The following is a 20,587-nucleotide window of genomic DNA, read 5'->3' on the forward strand; positions in this document are numbered from 1 at the left end:
GCTGGGTCCCTCCCCAAATTACATTATTTTTGATACTAAGGTTTTCCCAGGCAAACAAACTGCATTATTTAGCAATCTAACACCTGCACAGAAACTTACAACAATAGAATACATTTCACATGTATATTCTAACAGAAACTAGAGCAATAAAGCACATTCCACATCTAAATTCTGTTCATAAACTTTAGCCTGAAAACAATGGGTATGAAACCTTCATCCAGCTGCACTGGAGCCAAATTCTAATATGAAAGGGTTACAACATGCTTCACTGGGTGAGTAGAGTGCAATGTTGTCACATATTTTGCAGTACCACATTTCACAATATTCTTTTACACTCAAGAAAACATGCCTGTATTTTACATTTATTTACAAATGCCAGAATTATATATCAAATTATATTTGACTAGGCTGGCAGCCTTCACCCATCTCTCCCCAATCATCACATCTCTTCCCCCCCTGGAGAACTCAAGCAAGTTTTTCAAGTGCCCCTTGAGAAACATCGCTTGAGAGTGTCAGGTCTATCTGGGTGTACCTCACCCCATTCCCTGTCCTGAGAGCCCATCTGCATTGGCATTGCTACTCCCACTGTGGTGCTGCACTGACATATCATATGCTTGTAACCCCAGACTCCATATTAGCAATGTGGCATTTTACTGACTGGCTCTGTTTAACCATGTTAGAGGGTTGTGATCTGTCATCACAGTGAATTTTCTTCCATACAGATAAGGGTGAAATTTTTGTAGTGCCCACGCTATGGCTAGACATTTCTTTTCTACTGCTGCATAGCATTCCTCCATGGGTTGGAGCCTACAACTGAGATAAACCACTGGGTGCTCTTCTCCCTCTGAAGAAATCTAAGTACAGTCCCCACCCCATAGTTTGAAGCATCCACCTGCACAACAAAGTCTTTGCTGTAGCCTGGACTGGCTAAACAGGGTGTCCTCCCAAAGCTTCCTTAAGCTTCTGAAATGCCTGCTCACATGCTGGGGTCCACACTACCTTATCTGGCCTGTTCTTCCTTGTCAGGTGTGTGAGGGGAGCAGCTATGGTACTATAATTGGGAATGAACTCTCTGTAGTACCCTGCTGTCCCTAAGAATGCCCTCACCTGCTTTTTGGTAACAGGTGCCAGCCATGCCTGAATAGCTTCCACTTTGGCAGGTTCTGACCTTATCTTACCACTCCCTACTCTATGTCCTAGTTAGGAGACCTCTGCCATACCCACCTGACATTTGCTCGGCTTAATGGTCAACCTTGCCCTCTGTAGTCTGCCCAGCACCTTCCTGACATGCTGAAGGTGCTCTTGCCAGGAATGGCTGTAGATAGCAATATCATCCATGTAAGCAAGGGCAAACCCTCCTGCTCCTGCTAAGATATGATCTATCTCCCTCTGGAAAGTCGCTGGGGCATTCTTCATCCCCAAAGGGCATCTTTGTGAACTCATAAAAGCCAAAAGGATTCACAAAGGCTGACTTCTCTCCAGCACTGGGAGTCAAGGGCACGTGCCAGTACCCCTTGGTAAGATCAATGGTTGTAAGATACTTAGCCCCACCCAGCTGCTCTAGGGCCTCATCTGTCCTAGGCATGGGGTAAGCCTCTGACTCTGTGTGACTATTTAATTTCCTGTAATCCATACAGAACCTGGTGCTGCCATCCTTCTTTGGCACCAACTCCACTGGTGAGGCCCAGGGACTGTTGGACTCTTGAATCACCCCTAGTTCCAACATCTCCTGTACCTCTTCCCTCAGAGTCTGTTTGACTCTCTCTGACACCCTATAAGGGGTCTGCCTGGTAGGCCTTTGGGGTCCTGTATCCACCTAGTTCTGCACCAGGTGGGTGCTCCCTGATTTCCCAGTGAACATGCGCCCAAGCTCCTGCAACACTGCTTGGATTTCTCAAACATGGGTAGGAGATAGCTGCTGGGACATTGCTACCCCTTCCACAGAGGTTTCAGCCCGAGCCTCACTGAGAAGATCAGTTCCCAGATCTCACTCAGACTCCTCCTGCAATCCACTGCAAATGCTCAGCACAAGGGCCTCCCTATCATGGTAAGGTTTCATCATGTTAACATGGTACAATTTGTGCCACTGCCGTCTGCCTAGCACTTCCACCATGTAGTTAACATCACTTACCTTTCTTACCACATTGTAGGGTCTCTCCCAAGCTGCCTGCAACTTGTTGTGTCTGACAGGAATGAGAACCATCACCTGCTGCCCTACAGCATGCTCTCTAGCTCGAGCATTCCTGTCATACCACAACTTTTTGTGTTGTTGGGCTTATGCCAGGTTCTCCTGGGCCAGGCTCATGAGTTCCCTGAGCCTTGTCCTGAGGTTCAGGACATATGCCACAACAGACTCCTTGTGAGATTCACACTCACCTTCCCACTCATCTCAAATTAAATCTAGAGGTCCCCTCATCTTATGCCCATACAGCAACTCAAAGGGTGAAAACCTGTGGATTCCTGGGGTACCTCTTTGTAAGCAAACAACAGATGGGGCAAATATTTGTCCCACTCCCTCTTAAACTGATCTGGAAATGCCCGTAGCATGGACTTGATTGTAGAGTTTAACCTCTCAACAAGACTATTAGTCTGGGGATGGTAGGGGGTGGTCTTCATGTGCTTCACCCCACAGTACTTCTGCAGACAAGCCAGCAGGCCTGACATAAACTTGGCACCTCTGTCAGACAGTATTTCCTTTGGGAAACCTACCCTGCTGAAAATCTCTAGCAAAGCATTTGCTACCTTCTCTGCCTCAATGGAAGACAAAGCCACTGCCTCAGGGTATCGTGTAGCATAATCTACAATCACTAGGTATACTTTTTCCCTGTGGACCTTGGGGTACTCAGAGGACCCACAAAATCCATAGCTACCCTCTGAAATGGCTCCTCAATCACAGGCAAAGGCATCAAAGGAGCTCTCACCTTGTCTCCTTCCTTGCCTACCTTTTGGCACTGCTCACAGGTCCTGCAGTACCCTGTTACATCTCTGGAAATTCCAGGCCAATAGAAGTTTTGCATAATACGCCTCTTTGTACGTTTTATGCCCATATGACCTGCAAAGCAAATATCATGGGCTATGGCTAGAAGCACCAGATGGTAAGCTCTAGGCACTACCAACTGCTGTACTCTCTCATCTTTTAGCCCTCCCTCAGGGGTCCACTATTTGTACAGTAACCCTTTGTTCCAGTATACAGATTCCCCCTTTCCTTGATAATCAAGTGCCTCCTTAGCTACCTGCATCAGGCCTTGTAATGTAGCGTCTGAGAGCTGAGCCTGTCTCAAGTGTCTCCTTGTAACCATTCCACAGGAAGTTTGGCATCCGCTGACAGCAGTGCCTCACTGTCAGCCTGGGCACTACTACTCATCTCTACCTTTGCAGTTACCCTGTCCAAGGGAACATCTTTACCCACAAGCAGCTGTGGCTCACATTCAGTCTCACTGCTACAGTGCAGCTCACTCCCTGAAGTAACCACCTTAGCAGTCCTGGCTGCAAGTATGCAGTCTGTCTGGGTCTCCCCCAGGCTACCAGACCCACATGCTTGTCTCCTAGTCTCACTGCATGTAACTGCATAAGTACATAGTACTGCCTCATCCAAATCCTTCCCTCTCAGGACATTTGCAGGATGGTAGTTCCATACCCCTGTTGTCTCAAGACAACCCACTGTTGGCATTTTGTCTTTCCCACTTACTGGCTCCCTCACCTTTGGTTCCCCACCTTGCCTCCGTTGACATCTGTATACCACCTGGCCCCACTGGTTGCATTCAAAACATTTAACACTAGCTCCTGGACGTGTACCTGGACTAGTGGCTTCCCCTGCTACTGGCGGATTTTGTTGGGGCAGTCTGTGCTGCCCACCATGTGTTCCTTTAGACCCATGTGCAGTACTGGGGGTCCCTTTCCTGTGCTGGGCTGCCCTGCTTGCAAGGTATAGGCCTCCCTTTTTCCCCTACTCCTCTGAAATAGCACACTTTTTATCAGCTAACCAGATCTTCATGTCCTTGGGAAAAGTGCTAAGGGCTTGTTCCCTTACCAAAAGGTCTGCCAGCCCTTCAAAAGTGGTGACCTGACATCCACTCAGCCAGCTATGAAAATAAGTGTTCAGTTCAACAACATATTCACATACGTTTTCATCTGCCTTGCATCTATGCTCACAAAACTTTTTCCTATACATTTCAGGTGTTAGCTTAAAACATGCTAATTAATGTCTTTTTACAGCAGTATAATCAAAACAGTCAGTGTCATGCATGTTTGCTAAAGAAACTACAGCTTTACCATGGAGTAATGGGGTCAGGAACCATACCCAGAGCCTTTGGTCAACTTCATACTGTTTACATACCCGCTCAAACATATGACTGAAGCTATCAAAATTATCCCCCTCTTTAAACTGTGGAAGAAATTTACTGACCTTTTGTGCTTCTGGGATCTGGTTCCTCCCTTCCCCATTACCTCCATGACTCTGGCAAAGAGTCAGCATTACCCTCTCATGCTTTCTCTGCCATTCCTGTTCTTCAGCTTCTAGGCTTCTCATTTTCTAGGCAGCTTCTAGTTCCATACACCTGGCCTCCAACCAAGTCTCTTTAGCTCCAGCTGGATTTTTAAGTTCACTGCAGAAAGGCTGAGCTGTCCATTCTCCGAGGATATTGTATCTCCACTGTCAGTCTGATTGTCCTCCAGGCTGCTGTTTTCTGATGCAGCTGTAACCAAGGCCACAATCAGTTCTGCTTTAGTCAGGTTTCCATGCACCAGTCCGCTAGCCTGGCACATCTCTGCCAGCTGGCTCCTTGTCAGCTTTTCATATTCTTCTGCTGACATGCTACCTGCTCACCCTGACTAACACTAATCTAACAAAAAAAAATAAAAATAAAACAATTGTGATCTGAACTCTGAGTATACACTGCGTGGCTGTTTTAGAGTACAAAACACTTTTAGAGATCACTGTACATAAGCTACAGGAATTCGCTCTACCCAACACCACTACAAGGCAATTAGTGCGTAAAGTAGATCCCACCACTGCCAAACACTTGTGATGACCGTGCCCTGGCCCAGCAATCATGGAGCCTCAATCCTCACCACTAACACCAGGGAGGTCATCTAATAGAAGAGGAAAGGATAACTAATACATGCAGTAAAGTACAATTTCCTTTACGTGCACACAGAGATCACAGTCAGTCTGGGGCTGGTTGCTCCCTTGCTCTCCAGGTCCCCAATAAGACTCCCAACTGGCACAGCTATAGGGTCCAGATCTCAGCCTAACTGGCAAGCTAACCTCCAATACCTTCTCTGTCCAACCAGTGCTTCGTGTCCCTGCCCAGGTAGCTGACACACCACACACACACTTTGAGAAGAGGTTGTACAACCACACAGACCCTCCTGGGAAAAAGGGGCACAGCTGGAGAACCTGTGCTAGCCTTTACCTAGGCTATACCGTAGTAATTACTGCCACCACCAGCTAATAAATAGCTACTCAAAGGCCCTTCAAAGGGTGTCCAATTATTACTGCGCAATATTATTATCCAATGGTAGTATGACTAACAGTCAAGGCTTACTTTAGAGTAGCCTATTACAGTAACCTCTATAAATATGCAATGTACTCTAGAGCTTATCTCTACACAAAGCAGCCACAGGTAGAAGGTTTTAAAAATATTTAATAAAAAATAATTAAAACGCAAGACAAAACTACTACACCACAGAGATATTTAAGAGTTAAGAGATCACACAGAAACTTAAAATAATACAGTAGGACAGGTCTGATTCAAAGAAAAATGCATAATTAATCTTTACTATCTTTAACTATTCCTACAAGAAATCACAGTGCCAAAACTTACATGTGAGCATAAGGCAGAGTGCTGATAAGCTGGATATCAAGATCAAAATGCTTCCAGTCTCTTGTGAGAAATAGTATTTAAACATTACTAACAAACATGTTTGCTGGGTCCCTCCCTAAATTACATCATTTTTGACACTTAGGTTTTCCCAGGCAAACAAACTGCATTATTTAGCAATCTAACACCTGCAAAGAAACTTACAATAGAAGACATTTCACATGTATATTCTAACAGAAACTAGAGCAATAAAGCACATTCCACATCTAAATTCTGTTCATAAACTTTAGCCTTAAAACAATGGGCATGAAACCTTCATCCAGCCGCACTGGAGCTGAATTCTAATATGAAAGGGTCACAACATGCTTCACTGGGTGAGTAGAGTGCAATGTTATCACATATTTTGCAGTTCCACATTTCACAATATTCTTTTACACTCAAGAAAACATACCTGTATTTTACATTTATTTACAAATGCCAGAATTATATATCAAATTCTATTTGACTAGGCTGGCAGCCTTCGCCCATCTCTCTCCAATCATCACAGTGAGCTTGGTTGAAATCCCCTGGTAAGGGGGGCACCTGCCATCCACATCTAACTGATTTGCAAGCCTGTCTGACCTATAAAAAGGAGTGAACTCTAAAAGGTCATGCAAAATAGGGGGGGTCACTTGGGGGCATACCAGCCCTAGCAAAACAGGAGTCCCCAACCAAAATCATGAAATGTTGATTGTGCTGTCCCTTCATATCATAATGGGCCCTTGTTGAAATGTTATCAGCAGCCTTAATGTGGGCATTAAGGGGAAAAGCCATACTAGACGCATACTGTTTCACGTCCCTCAATTTTTTTATTCTTCCTGTTTTTAATTTTAAGGCAATACTTTACCATTTTCATAAACACCCTATCATAGTATTTGTTATAAAAATTAAAAAAAGCAGATCGTCCCTATTAAGTTTGAGATGGCCATTTCTTGAAGTATTCCCTTTACTCTTTTTGCTACTTTTCCCTCTGAATTTCTTTTTAGCTTCACAATCTGGTCCCCGTATTTAGGCTTAATCTTTCTCCCCATATGCAACTAAATTCGTTATGCTTTTACACCTGCAGCTCCCTTAATATGAAATTAAATTGTGAATAGCTATTTTTTCCATCTGCCATTAGCCCTACTACTAAAAAACATCTCTCACACCATATGTGCATGATATTCCACTTGATTAGCTTTGCTGAGATTCTCAAACTGTAGCCAAAAAAGCTTAACCTCCTTACTACTTTAATGTTTTACCCCACACCATAGACCATGCTTTTCCATTTGAAGCTATACCCCAGTGATTGCATTAGATAGAAGAGCCTAAACTGTATTGCCTTTAAATAACCTTTTAAACTAGGGGGGGGGGGGGGGGGGAACCTGTACTGTTCTAAAGGAATTTTTTTTTTTTCAGTTTGACTTTTAACCTCTTACCTTCCCAAACTGAGTCCTTCTGATCTTCATTAATCCTTTGCTATACTGAATTTTTAGGAGTACAAAAATATGATTGGTCTATATACAAAAATTCAAAGGCACTAAAAATATTTTTACTACATGAATCTTGCTATACAAATCCATTCTTAACATCTTAGATTCTCTTATTTTCCTTTATGTTTAACTTAGTTTCTTTCCACATTTCTTTAACAGTTTCCTCTACACTCTGTTTTAGGATTACTCCCAAGTGTCTTAACTGATTATGACCTCACAAGTAAGGGCATTACTCTACCAAATCACTAGCAAGGATATTATTGAACGTAGCAGCTTTATTCCTATCTACACTATATAACACTACACTTTATAACCTGTGAATGTTTCAAACTGTTTCCTTATTAAAAGCAACATGGGTACTCCTTTCTCTAGATTTGCCTGATAGATCGGGATATTATCCTATGATATGTTCCATACTAGTTAAATCCCTTCAAGTTAACATTTCTTAATCTTTTCTGCTAATGGCTCTGTATACAATGCAAATAACAATGGGGACATGGTGCATCATTTTCTGGTGCCTCTTTGCAGATTAAATGCACCTGATAACTTTCTGGCAGTTTTTAGTTTTGCTTGACAGTCTGCATACATTTCACTTTCAAGTTTTATCATAGCATTAGGGAACCCCATTTTAAGCAGTAATTTAACATATACTTTGTCAACCTTATTGAATGCTTTTTCTGAGCATCCTTCCATTTTTGGGCTACCTGTGGATTATGAGATTTGTATTGAACTCATCAAATGTTGATTCCCCCATAAATCAACACTGGTCCTGATTTTTATGTTGCAGTAATATCCTAGCAGCCCTGTTTTCTTGGAGGGGCAGAAAACCTTATAATCGTGATTCAAAACAGAAATAGATCTATATGAGGCAGGTACTGTGATATATTTTTCCTTCATTTGGCAATACCAGTATTATTGCTTCCTTTCAGGACATTGGTAACTGGACGCCCCCATATTTTTGGATAAACATTCTCTCTCATATTTTTAGTAACATATCTTCCCACAGCTTCTGTACATTAACTAGTATGCCATCTGAGTCACCTGTTTATCCAGTTGCTTACCCCATCAAGCACCTTTTAATTTCTTCCATAATAATCTTCAGCTCTATGTTCTTATTGATGTCTTTCTGTAATTTTAAATCTATATCTCTCAAAAAGTCAAATATTAGTTGTTCTTTCTTTTCCATCCCTAGGTCCTCCTGCTCATACAGACTCTTATAATAAGCATTTGAAATCTCTAAGATTCCCTCAGTGGTTCTAACTAATTGATTTGTATCAGGATTCCTTAGTGTAGTAATTAATCACTGTGCTTTTTATGTCTAGCTCTCCTAAAGGAGATTTTTGTACAGCTGCATTTGAATCAAAGAAGGTTTGCTGTGGTAAGGCTGCCTTATTCTCACATATCCAGTATAAATGTGTTTTGATCTGCTGTTTAACTTCCTGATATTTCCCAAACCCCCTTCACCATTTTTTACAGACTGTCCTTGGTCTCTCTTGAGGATTTGTAAGTCTTGATATGTGTGTATGTATATGTAGATAATAAATATAAAAAAATACTCTGGTTGTTTTCACTCATGCTATTCTCCTTTAACATAACTCACTGTTAAAAGATTATCTTGAATCCTTCCACGTTTCTGAAAAAATATATGCTGCCTTCTGTTAGTTTCTTGCTGTTACTTGCATTTACATGCATGCATATTATTAATTGTGACCAACTAGTCTTATTACTGTATTGTACTAAGTACAATAAATACACAGAGAAAATTGCTTCAGTTAATACGCTTTCTATTACATTTTCCTTTTGGAAATACAAGCATGCAGCACAGATGCTGTCAGCTCTCTATGGCAAATTCCCAAAGCTTGTTTACTGTTACACTCATATTTATACCAAAAAGTCTGCTATTTTTTCGCAGAGTCTGATATATAACAGTCCTTTCTTTGTATAACAGTTTTCCTTTGTTCCCTTGTCCTTGGTTCTTTGTAGTTTGATGATACATGGAAACTTAGTCTTGCATTATCTGAAACGTGGTGTTTCAGCACTATCTGAAACTTGATCTTACATCTCTTTACATCATTGATGTCCTTCTAGTTGCCATCTGCACAGTTATTTTTACAGACTTTGTTTCTCAGTAACATACTCCTTTACATGGATGCTAATATCTAAGCAATGCCAGCACACTTACTACTTCTTTTTCAGCATGTTATACTATTTCTAAATTAACCCTTTATATTTCATATAATTCTTGCAGCGTTATATTCAAGCTAATAATCATGCTAACAACAGTTTAAATGGAGACAGAATACTACTTTCTTTCATTTCCCCATTATGTTATAATTTTGAGGAATGGACTAAACTTCAGTTAAAGAAAAGACTGCATTTGTTTCATCAGCATTGCTATTTACAATATTTATCACTTTGTTCATGTTTACAATTATGATCTGCTGAGTTATTGCAACTCTTTGCAACCTGCAGCATATAAAACAATTCCAAGCTGTCATTATTATTATTACCCCTAAAACTACCAACACAGGATGTTTTAACCAATTTAGCAGTTTGGTTCCAGATGATGACCATCCTCTGAATATGTACCACCAGTTAATGGCAATGTCAGCTTTTGTTTTTGTCTTTTACTATTAACACTGGGTTATTTGAAACTATACATACAACCTGTGGTGCCACTTTAATGAACCTTTTGAAATTTGAAGGTAATATTGTTCATTTACACAACATTTTGTTAAATTTACAAATTTAGATACATTAGTACTAAATTGTAATTTGTCTATCAAAGATACTTGTAATGAATTACTTTCCTTGTGGTTGTAAATGTACAATCTGTGAGATTTATACCAAGCTCTTTTAAATCTGCATTTGTTATTTTTTAAAACTTGGAAATATAATATTGAAGTGCAATATTGTTTTATTTTTACCATTTGATCTCTATGAAGTACTGGTGTGTTACCCAAAATGGTAAGTATTTTAACCCACGGTCCTTTTCCTTGTATTACTGTGTTGTTTATACAAATAAACAGAGTATTGGTATTTTTGTGTTATTGTGTACATACTATGACAGTTTTGTATGATGTCTTTCCTTGTCAGAACTGTTACATTTTTGAGGTAATGTACAGTATCTAATAAAGACAGAGCTGTTTATTGAAATGTTTATGTAAGTCTTTGATTTTTTTTCTCTACGTTTATGTATGCCTGACCTTGTTTAGTTAACCATCTGTTATATTTGTGTTAAATGTTATCCTCCCAAAGGTACATGCTGTATGCTTTTTACAACTGAAATTGTCTTGTGTTCTATTTTCTGTAGTATTTTCCTAGGTTTTATTGTAATTCCCTCTGTTTTGATGTTCAGAATGATGCAAATGAAATGCAGATGTCTGTGTTGAATGCTGTGTGCCTTGTCTCGCAGCTGCATTTTTATCTATAGTCCTCGAAGCATGTTCCAGACACTGAACATTCAGCTTGTCTCAAACTGTACCAGAATATATGTATGCTAGCAAACAGAAATACATGTATTTAACTAACTATATTATTTCTACATATATTATCGCAACAGTTGTGTATATGCATCTAACTAGGAAATAGATGTGCGTATGCATTTAAACATTTTAAACATATCGATCACTCTATACATTCCCTCTGTTTTATTTTAAATCCCAAACTGTCTGTATATTAGTATGTGCTTTTTAGTCATTATATTGCTATTAACTAGAAACACATTGGGAAACAAAACCTTTAGTTTTCTTTTGATTCAGCAAGTTAACACAGTTTAATATTGTCAACACAATGATGACAACCATTACTATTAGAACTGGATTAATCTGAATATGACTCTATACAGTGAATTCCTATACAATAATTTATCACAAATGTCAAGCTTTGACTTGTTACTTTATTTACATAGATAAACCATTTATTATATACTGTACAGAATACACTTGCTTGCACAGATTGTCTTTGCATTTGTATATACATGGCTGTAATGTACACTCAGTCCAGTTTTTAAACCCAGCATAAAACTGAAGCCTGCTAATTACATTACTTGAAACATTCAAATGTATTTTTGGTATTAATACTTTGTACTTTTATTTGAGTCCCTTTTGCAGTACTGTTTACACAGTTAGTGTAAAACTGAAAGTATGCCCTTCCTCCTGTGGTATACATCATCTTATTACAGTATTGTTTATTCGCTTTATGCTGCCAGAATTTAATGTATGCTTGTTTTTTTGGCTGTTATCTAGACTGTGACACTTTGGTCTTACATATTTGCTCATTTTGTTTGGCCGTTTTCAAAAACAGAAAATATTTTTATAAAGCTTTTGCTGTTGCCTATACTGTCAAAGTTGCAATAGGAATCACTTTTATCCATTTTGAAAATACGTTTACTGTTACTACTAGCTGTTTGTACTCTCCCTTTTTTGTAAAGGGACCTGCATAACGTATTTTAACTGCATACCATAGCCCATATACTGACTGTACTCGGTGTAGTATTTACTTGCAGACTTTTGCTCTTTTTGCTTAATGTTGTACGTGAATACTTAACAATAATGTTTTAGAAAAATGTAAGCCATTTGGCCTGGCAACCAGTCTTGTTTCCTTGACCTTATAAATTTCAGTACCAGTAACATTTTATGTTATGCAACATCATTCCTTTTAACTACCCATTCCAGCCTGGAAAGATTTGAGCTCACATTACTTACTTTTTTTCTTTCTGCGCATTCCAGACGCTTAGCCCTTAACTCCTTTAGCACTCATTCGTACCTTCAGTCATTCGTTAATATAATTGCAACTTGATACTAAAATGCAGTTGTAATAAACATTAAGTTGCATAACTATGCATAATATTGCTTTTGAATACTGCTTTTGCTGGGGTCTGTGCTATTTTTTATGCTATTGTAAGAAACAAAAGAGATATTGGCTTAACTAACACATGCTTAAAACAGATATATTTACATGATTTACATTTGCTGTCCTTTGCCTTTTGCTGCACTTTAGATGAAAAGAAAATACATGCATGTCAGTCTTGTGACATCATCTCTTTACTGGGTTTACTACTCTCATTTGATTTTTATACCCTAGAATTGTTTTGTTATTTGAAATGGTTTTAAAATTACTATTTAAGTGCCTTGCTTTAACTGAATGAAAGTTTGTGCTGTGTACGCTTAACCATTTTGTAAAGGTAGAATAGTACATTGTAAATTATTTATCAGCACAGTTAACTGCTGTTGCTTTAACTTTTTACTAACCAGATTATATTTGTCAGTATTCTGTTCTGCTGAATTTAAAGCTCTTATGTACTTCTGAAAAAGTGTTTGCATATGTTGTCTGAACTTTTTGAACTTACTCTGACTGTGTCTTCGAAGTTTGTTAAATTTTTTTGTCAGTTCACCATGAACGTCTCTGTTTTTATCTGTTTTGTAATGTGCAGTGGTTTTATGCCACTTATGTTTAGCAAGATGTACAAAAGATTCTGTAAATAACTGACTTGACTGATATTGTAACTCTGAAATGAACATTTTACCGATGGTGACAGGACATAATGCATTTGGTGGTTTACCATTACTTTTATGACATTGCACACAGAAAGTAGTTTCATATAACTTGCACAATAAACGTTTACTGTCATGCAAATGATGTTGCTGTTTAAAATACACCCCAAGGATCACTTCTGTGTCTCTGATGTACAGTGGCACAGGAAAATAACTTTCTTGGGTGGCGTAAGCTATGGAACCTTGCTGGCTAGGCTTATGTAGGCCCTTGGGCCAATAGCCTAGTACCTACCTATGAACCTATGAACCTATACATAAAGCATTGACATGAACATTAACTAATAAAGTACTACCTGTGCTACTGTTTTGTTTATGCCAGTCTTTAAATTATGACCATACATGTGCTGGACTATTATTACTGTCTACCTGAAAGGTAGTCTTACATATCATAGTTCTTTTGTTTATGGCATCCATGCTGTAGAATGAGACACAAAAAGAGAATTACCAGTTTCTGTGTGGAAGGTGGCCAAATCTTCTGTCGAGAAAACGTAGAAAGTCCCTCGTTGATTTCCAAAAGGTGGTTAAACACAACTGGCAGATTCAGCTGTGTGAATGTACATGACCTGTGGAATCTGCAGAGATGCACTGTTCTGCTACTGGATACTGTGCATAAGAAGGAGGAGGCAAATATTTGCACTGGAACTGAACGTACTAATTGAATAAAATAAAAAAGAAGCTGTAGTTGTCACAATAAGAAACCATTCGGTCTGTCAACTGTGGCTTGCCATTCAAAATTATATGTCGTCTTCTGTTGGTTTCTTGCTGTTACTTGCATTTACATGCAAGCATACCAAAGTATATTTAACTGCTTATTGTGATCAACTAGTCTTGTTACTGTATTGTACTAAGTACAATAAATACACGGAGAAAACTACTTCAGTTAATACGCTTTCTATTACATTTTCCTTTTGGATCTACAAACATGCAACACAGATGCTGTCAGCTCTCTATGGCAAATTCCCAAAGCTTGTTTACTGTTACACTCATATTTATACCAAAAAGTCTGCTATTTTTTCTCAGAGTCTGATGTATAACAGTCCTTTCTTTGTGTAACAGTTTTCCTTTGTTCCCTTGTCCTTGGTTCTTTGTAGTTTGATGATCCATGGAAACTCAGTCTTTCATTATCTTTAGGTTCATAGGTTCATAGGTTGGTACTAGGCTATCGGCCCTAAGGCCAATGCAAGCCTAGCCATAACAATTCCCTGGAAATTTTTTCCCACAATATTTATTTCTCTGGGCCCCTGTCTAGCAGGGTGACTGACATGATCCCCGGGGTGAATTTCCTATCTCCCATCCAATCATCAAGGTTTCTTTTGAAGAGGGCCAATGAGGTGCTCTGCTTGACATGTATGGGCAGTCTATTCCAGAGTATGGGGAGTCTCTGGGTCAGGAACCTATCCCTCCAGCATGTTTTGTTCAATGTGATGATAAGGTTTAGATCCCTGGAGCGTGTGGCTCTGAAGGATTGGGATTTCTTTAAGTGGAGCATGTCCAACAGCTCAGGGTTTGACATGGCCTTGTATGTTAAGCAGACATCGCCTCTGAGTAGACGATGTGCCACAGAGTATAGCTGGAGTTGTTTTAGATGGTCAGCATATGGCATCTGCTTTAGGCCTGTGATTCTTTTAGTGAGGAATTTCTGTGGCCTTTCCAGCTGTTGCAGATGTCTTGTGAGGTACATCCCAAATGGGGCATTATACTCTATAATGGGTCTAATGAGGGATGAGTACAGTGGGACAATGACCTCCTTTTTTCTGGATGAAAAGCCCTTAGTGATGAGGTGTGCCACGTAGAAGGATTTCCTGACTATTTTGGTGATGTGGTTATCGAAAGTGAGACCACTGTCCACTTGTGTCCCTAAGTCTCTCATCACACTTTCGATGTTTAGTGTCCTGCCACCTATGTGGTAGTTCATGGGTACATGTTTTTTTCCAAAGGGGATGACTATACATTTCTTGGCATTAAGCTTGAGCCCATTGCTCTGGCACCAGGCATCTGTTTCTGTAAGGCCCTTTTGTAGAATATCCACATCATTTGGGGATTCAATAATGGCTCCCAGTTTGCAGTCATCTGCAAACTTTGTTAGCCAGAGTCCCTTAATGTTGGCCTGTACTTCAGAGAAGTAGATGCCAAACAAGATTGGTCCCAGGAATGAACCCTGAGGTACTCTTTTGCCTGGAGCTGGATTTGGAGTCGGCTACTTTTACAGTCTGGGTTCTGTCAGTAAGCCAGTTAGCAACCCATCGAGTGACGTAGGGATTTATGCCCAGCTTAGTAAGTTTATCTATGATTCCAGAGTGGGGGATGGTGTCGAAGGCCTTGGCGAGGTCCAGATAGGCTGTGTGGACCTCCTTACCCTCGTCCACAGCTCTGGACACCGATTCAAAGAAGTCAATCAGATTCAGGAGACAAGATCGGCCCTTCACAAACCCAAACTGGGTGGGGTCCAGTGTCTGGAGGTTGCCAATGTCTTTGTTTATAAGTTCCATGATAATGCGTTCCATGCCCTTGCAGATCAGGCTTGTCAGACTGATGGGACGGCAGTTCCCAGGATCCAAGGTGGATCCTCCCTTGTGGAGTGGGATAACTGTAGCTGTGTGCCACTCAGTGGGCACGAAGCCTGAGGTGAGGCTATGATTAAACATGACACTTAGGTGGGGTGCCAGTTCATTTTGTAGTTCATGTAGTACACAGCCTGGGATGTCATCTGGTCCCATGGATGCTGTATTCTTAGCTTTGGATAGTGCTGCTTCTACCTGTGTGGCTGTGATTATCGGAATTTGGCAATCTTTTGATATTGAGATGGGCCCTTTAGGGGGTGAGAGGGGAGTGAAGTTGGCACTAAATCGATCTGCCAGGATATTGGCAATATCCTTGGGATCAGTATATTTAATGCCATTCTGTTGTAGTTCAGAGCAGATCTGAGCATTACCATTTAGATTCTTGACATAACTATAGAATGCCTTGTGGTTGTCTTTGGAATATTTGCCAATTTTATTTTCATAACTAGCTTTTGAGGATTTTATGAGGGATCTCAGCTTCTTACTGAGGCTGGTGAGGGAGTTTTTTGCATCCTGGGATTTTCCTCTTTTCTGCAACAGTTTCTTCCTTCTGTTGTATAGTTTGTTTATAGCAGGGGACCACCAGATTGACTTCCTTTTTTTGGAGAAGAGCATCTTGGTTCTATTTGGGATGGCACGATTCATGCATGAGTGGATGTGCTCATACAGTGCCTTAGTGTAGGATTCTGCAGTCGAACTTCCAGATCCTGTCTGCGTGGGTGTTGTGAAGTTTGTCACTTCTGACTACAGTAGCATGAAGTTGGCTTTGGAGAAGTTTTTTAAGGAGGTTTCCTTACTGGGGGGGGGGTGGGATGTGGATGTCAAGGGTGATTTGCTTATGGTCAGACCTGACCAATGAGGGGGTGACCACTGGTGTGGAGCATCTATCTCCCATGTTGGTAATGACCAGGTCTAGGATATTGGAGCCCCTGGTGGGACAATGGATTAGTTGATCCAGGGCGTTGGAATTTATGAATTCCAAGAACCATTGGGAAAAGGAGTTGGTACCCGAGTAGTTTTCCCAATTAATGGCAGGGTAGTTGAAATCACCTAGTATTAGGGTGTTTGGTTGTATCTTAATATTTTCCAGTATGTTTAGGAAGGTGTAGTGAGAATCTTGGGGTATGGTGGGGGATCTGTAGCAAGCTACAATTTAGATTGCAGTCTTACCTCCTAGTGTTAGTTGCACCTGGAGAATTTCAGATGCATTGTGTTGGGCAACTAGCCTGGAGGTGTGAATATCCTTGGTGAATATGGACACTCCTCAACCTTTAGTGTTTCGGTCTTGGTTTTGTGGCCGAAAAGTGTGGTAAGAATTGTAGCCTGGTATCACAGGGGTGCTCTCTGGAGCCTTGAACCAGGTCTCAGTCACTGCACAGATATCGATATTCTCCATTTTTAGGAGTGCCTCAAGAGAGTGCATTTTGAGGTTTAGACTTCTAGCATTGAGTAGCATTACCTTCAGATTTTGCATGCTTGTATCTGTTACGGTGGTGGTTTTATCCTTTGAACCTTGCCTAAAAAAGGCACTATATGGGTGGCAAGAGCTTTAGCCAGTAACCTGAATCCCAGGGGTGACAGGTGCAGACCATTTAAGTTCCAGCACTATCTGAAACTTGATGTTACATCTCTTTACATCATTGATGTCCTTCTAGCTGCCATCTGTGCAGTTATTTTTACAGACTTTGTTTCTCAATAACATACTCCTTTACATGGATGCCAATATCTAACCAATGCCAGCATACTTGCTACTTCTTATTTTTCAGCATTTTATATTATTTCTAAATTAACCCTTTATGTTTCATATAATTCTTGTAGCTTTTTATTCAAGCTAATAATAATCCTAACAGTTTAAATGGAGACAAAATACTATTTTCTTTCAGTTTCCACTAAATTATCCTCCTGTAAACTTATGTTGAATAAACCTTCCTATATAGTATCAATTATATAAAATGTCTCCTCTTTAGCAAATAAGTGAATTTTCAATGCCTTTTGTGGCATCTTCTTGTTTCCATCTCAGTGGTTAATGTCACCCCTGCATCTTGTTTTCCAAATATCTTAAAATACTTTTTCATAATCTTCCATTTCAAAGTTGTAGAAGGTCTCCTAGGACAGCCTGTGACATTTTTTACGTCACAGACAACATTCCAGTCTCCCAGTAATGAAAACCCTTCTTGCTGACAAAAGCTTTCTCAGCTGGTAACCATTTCTCTGGGGTGGGTGATATATCTCATTTCACTGAATTTCATTTCACCCCGACCACTTTATTGAAAATGCAAATTACTGAAAACTCATTTCACTGAATCTCATTTCATTGAACAAAACTTAGTATATATGGCAGTGTGTAAAGTACTGTAAGGCAATTAAAGGTATATGCCGTTTATCCAACTGTGGTGCAATCCTGGAGTTAGTATATATAGTTAGGGGGTGTGGAGGGGGTAGCCCCCCCATTTAGTATGAGTGCATATTGTCTTCTGGAGAGAGTTAGTCATTGGTGTTGTAACTATGCATGTGTATTGTTTAAAATGTATTATTTTTAAGTTTTTGGTAAAATAGAATATAAAACAAACAAGATGGAGGGCTACATTTCTGACACCCACTCCAGGATTGCACTGCAGTGGGGAAAAGGGCATATACCTTTTACTTGCCTTACAGTACTCCACACAGTGCCATATATACTAACTGCAGTTCAGTGAAATGAGATTCAGTGAAATGAGTTTTCAGTAATTTGAATTTTCAGTGAAGTGGTCGGGGTGAAATGAAATTCAGTGAAATGAGATTCAGCGAAACAAAGTGGACCCATATATAATATATATATATATATATATATATATATATATATATATATATACATATATATTATATATATATATATATATATATATATATATATATATATATATATATATATATATATATGTGTGTGTGTGTGTGTGTGTGTGTGTGTACTGAGGTTATTCTGCCTTTAAAGTGTCTAAAGTGTCCCCTTTTTGTCCACAAATGAATCTTCCATATGCAACAGGACACCTCTTACCACTAGTATTCCTGCACCCCTTTTATGTTGTCCACAATCCAAGCAAAATGTCCTTCCTGAAACACTGCTCCCATTAATTGCATGTGTTCCCTAGTAGATAGATGTGTTTTGCAGAGGTTATGTGCATTTTAAGTTTATCTAGATCTTCCAGGCCATTTACATTCCATGACACTATACACAAGATCATTTGAATAATAACTCTAGGGAGATCTAGTCAGTATTACACTTTTCCTGTTCTCTCCTTTCCCAAACTTTAACACTAGTGTAGCCCTGTATGCTGCATTGCATTGTACCACATTTGTGGTAAAGTAGTAAAACCAGAGCACCAGTAACTGCAAACTAAAGGGAGACTAACTGCTTTGAGAATTACTGCCCTCTAGCAGTTCAATATAGATTTACCCACTTAATTTATGTGAGCATAACATGTCATTCTGTATCACTGTTGTAGTGTTCATAACCAAAGGGATCTCCTGCCAAATGTAGCCCTACATCTGGCAAGTATACCAAAGCCTTCAATGTTTACCAGCATCATACTGATGTATGCTCCCCACATCAGCATAGGGCATAAAGGTGACATACCTTTGCTGTGCTGGTTATACTGAGCTTCTTTCAGATAAGTAACCTGCTGGGGTTCCTTTTCTTATCTTTTACATTGTGTTTTGAGAGTTCATGACATCCAAGAAAGGGAAATGTCAGTGTGGGAGGCAGATTCCTCATAAGGATTATCACAATAAGTGTCTGTTTTATCTAGGCACTTCTCACGTCCACACTTGGTGCTCTGTTTTTCAGGCATTTGTGTCATAGACACTTTGCAGCCATCTGCCTTCACTTTCCATTTATCTTGAGAACCGGCATCTCAAGTTGTTGGCCCAATTCTCTAGCTGAAGAAGAAGGCCTAGAAGTAGAGGTCTGATATTGTTGCTGTCCATCCTTTGCTGGAAATCTCTGTTGAGGTGGATGATAACCCTGAAGACCACCCAGTGCTGACCACTTCTCTCTGTCATGAACCTGTTGAAGGCCAGCAAGGAACTGACTTTTTGCACGTCCTTCGAGGCTTTGCTAACATCTCCAGTGGACGTGGAGGAGGAACCATGGCTAATCATATATGAGGGGGATTCTCTACATTTTAGTTAGGGAGGAAGGTCCTGGTACCCTGATTGAGTTAAGGCAGGGTTCTGAGCCACTGAGGTTAGTTAAAGCTGATATCTCCCCTTAAGGAGTGACAAAAAACCAAGCATATTTCTTCCACTCCCAAAGATTATCAAAAAGACAGGCAGAATTTTAGTTAAGACTTGTTTAATGCCCTGATATCCATGAGACTACAGAGGGTTTCTGTTCCTGCTCTTCCTCCTTGGTCTTCTATCTCTAAATGATCAAGGAAGTCTGATTCTTCTGCTGTGGAATTGGACTCAGATGAAGATTCTTTGGCTTACTCCTCCCAAATGCCATCACCTTTGGATTATGGCTCTGAAAAGGAAGAGTCCTTATGTCCTGACTCTCCTTTAGAAGACTTGCCCTTTGAGGAATACAGTAGTTTGTATGATGAAGCATTTTAAGTGGGACTGCTCACAGGTTTCTGATATCCAGAAAAGGTATTATTAGATGTTGTAGATGGACCCCCTCCTAAGCTTTCTGCTGCTCCCCCTGTCTTGGCTGCTCTGCTGGATACTTTTTCAGTTGCATCCTTGGCTGCTGATTCCCAACCACCTGGCCCTAAGAAACCTGACCATATTTGTAAAGTGCTTGAGGCTTTCAAGTTTCTTTAAAAGTATCCCTCTTCTGACCCAGCTGAGTTCTCTTTCACTACTGATAATCCTTCCTGACTTTTGCCTTCTTCTAAGCTTCTTCTCTTGGACAAAGAGAGTTGAGCTAAGGAGAGGCTATGTAGAAAGTCTATACTTCTAATACCTAGGCATTTTGTACTGTAAATTAATAAACTTGCATGACCAGGTATATTTTATCCCTTTTGTCTTATGTAGGCGGGGGAAGGGTTCTGTCTGATTTCCCTGATTCTGAGACTAGGTCCACTGCTTTTACTTTGGTCATCCACTTCTCAGGTAGCTCATCTCTCCATCAAGTGTAGCTATGATGCTGATGATGCATC

The sequence above is a fragment of the Protopterus annectens genome, chromosome 6.part0 (assembly GCF_019279795.1).
Source record: "Protopterus annectens isolate FY-2018-M chromosome 6.part0, PAN1.0, whole genome shotgun sequence".
NCBI classification, from domain to species: Eukaryota; Metazoa; Chordata; order Ceratodontiformes; family Protopteridae; genus Protopterus; species Protopterus annectens.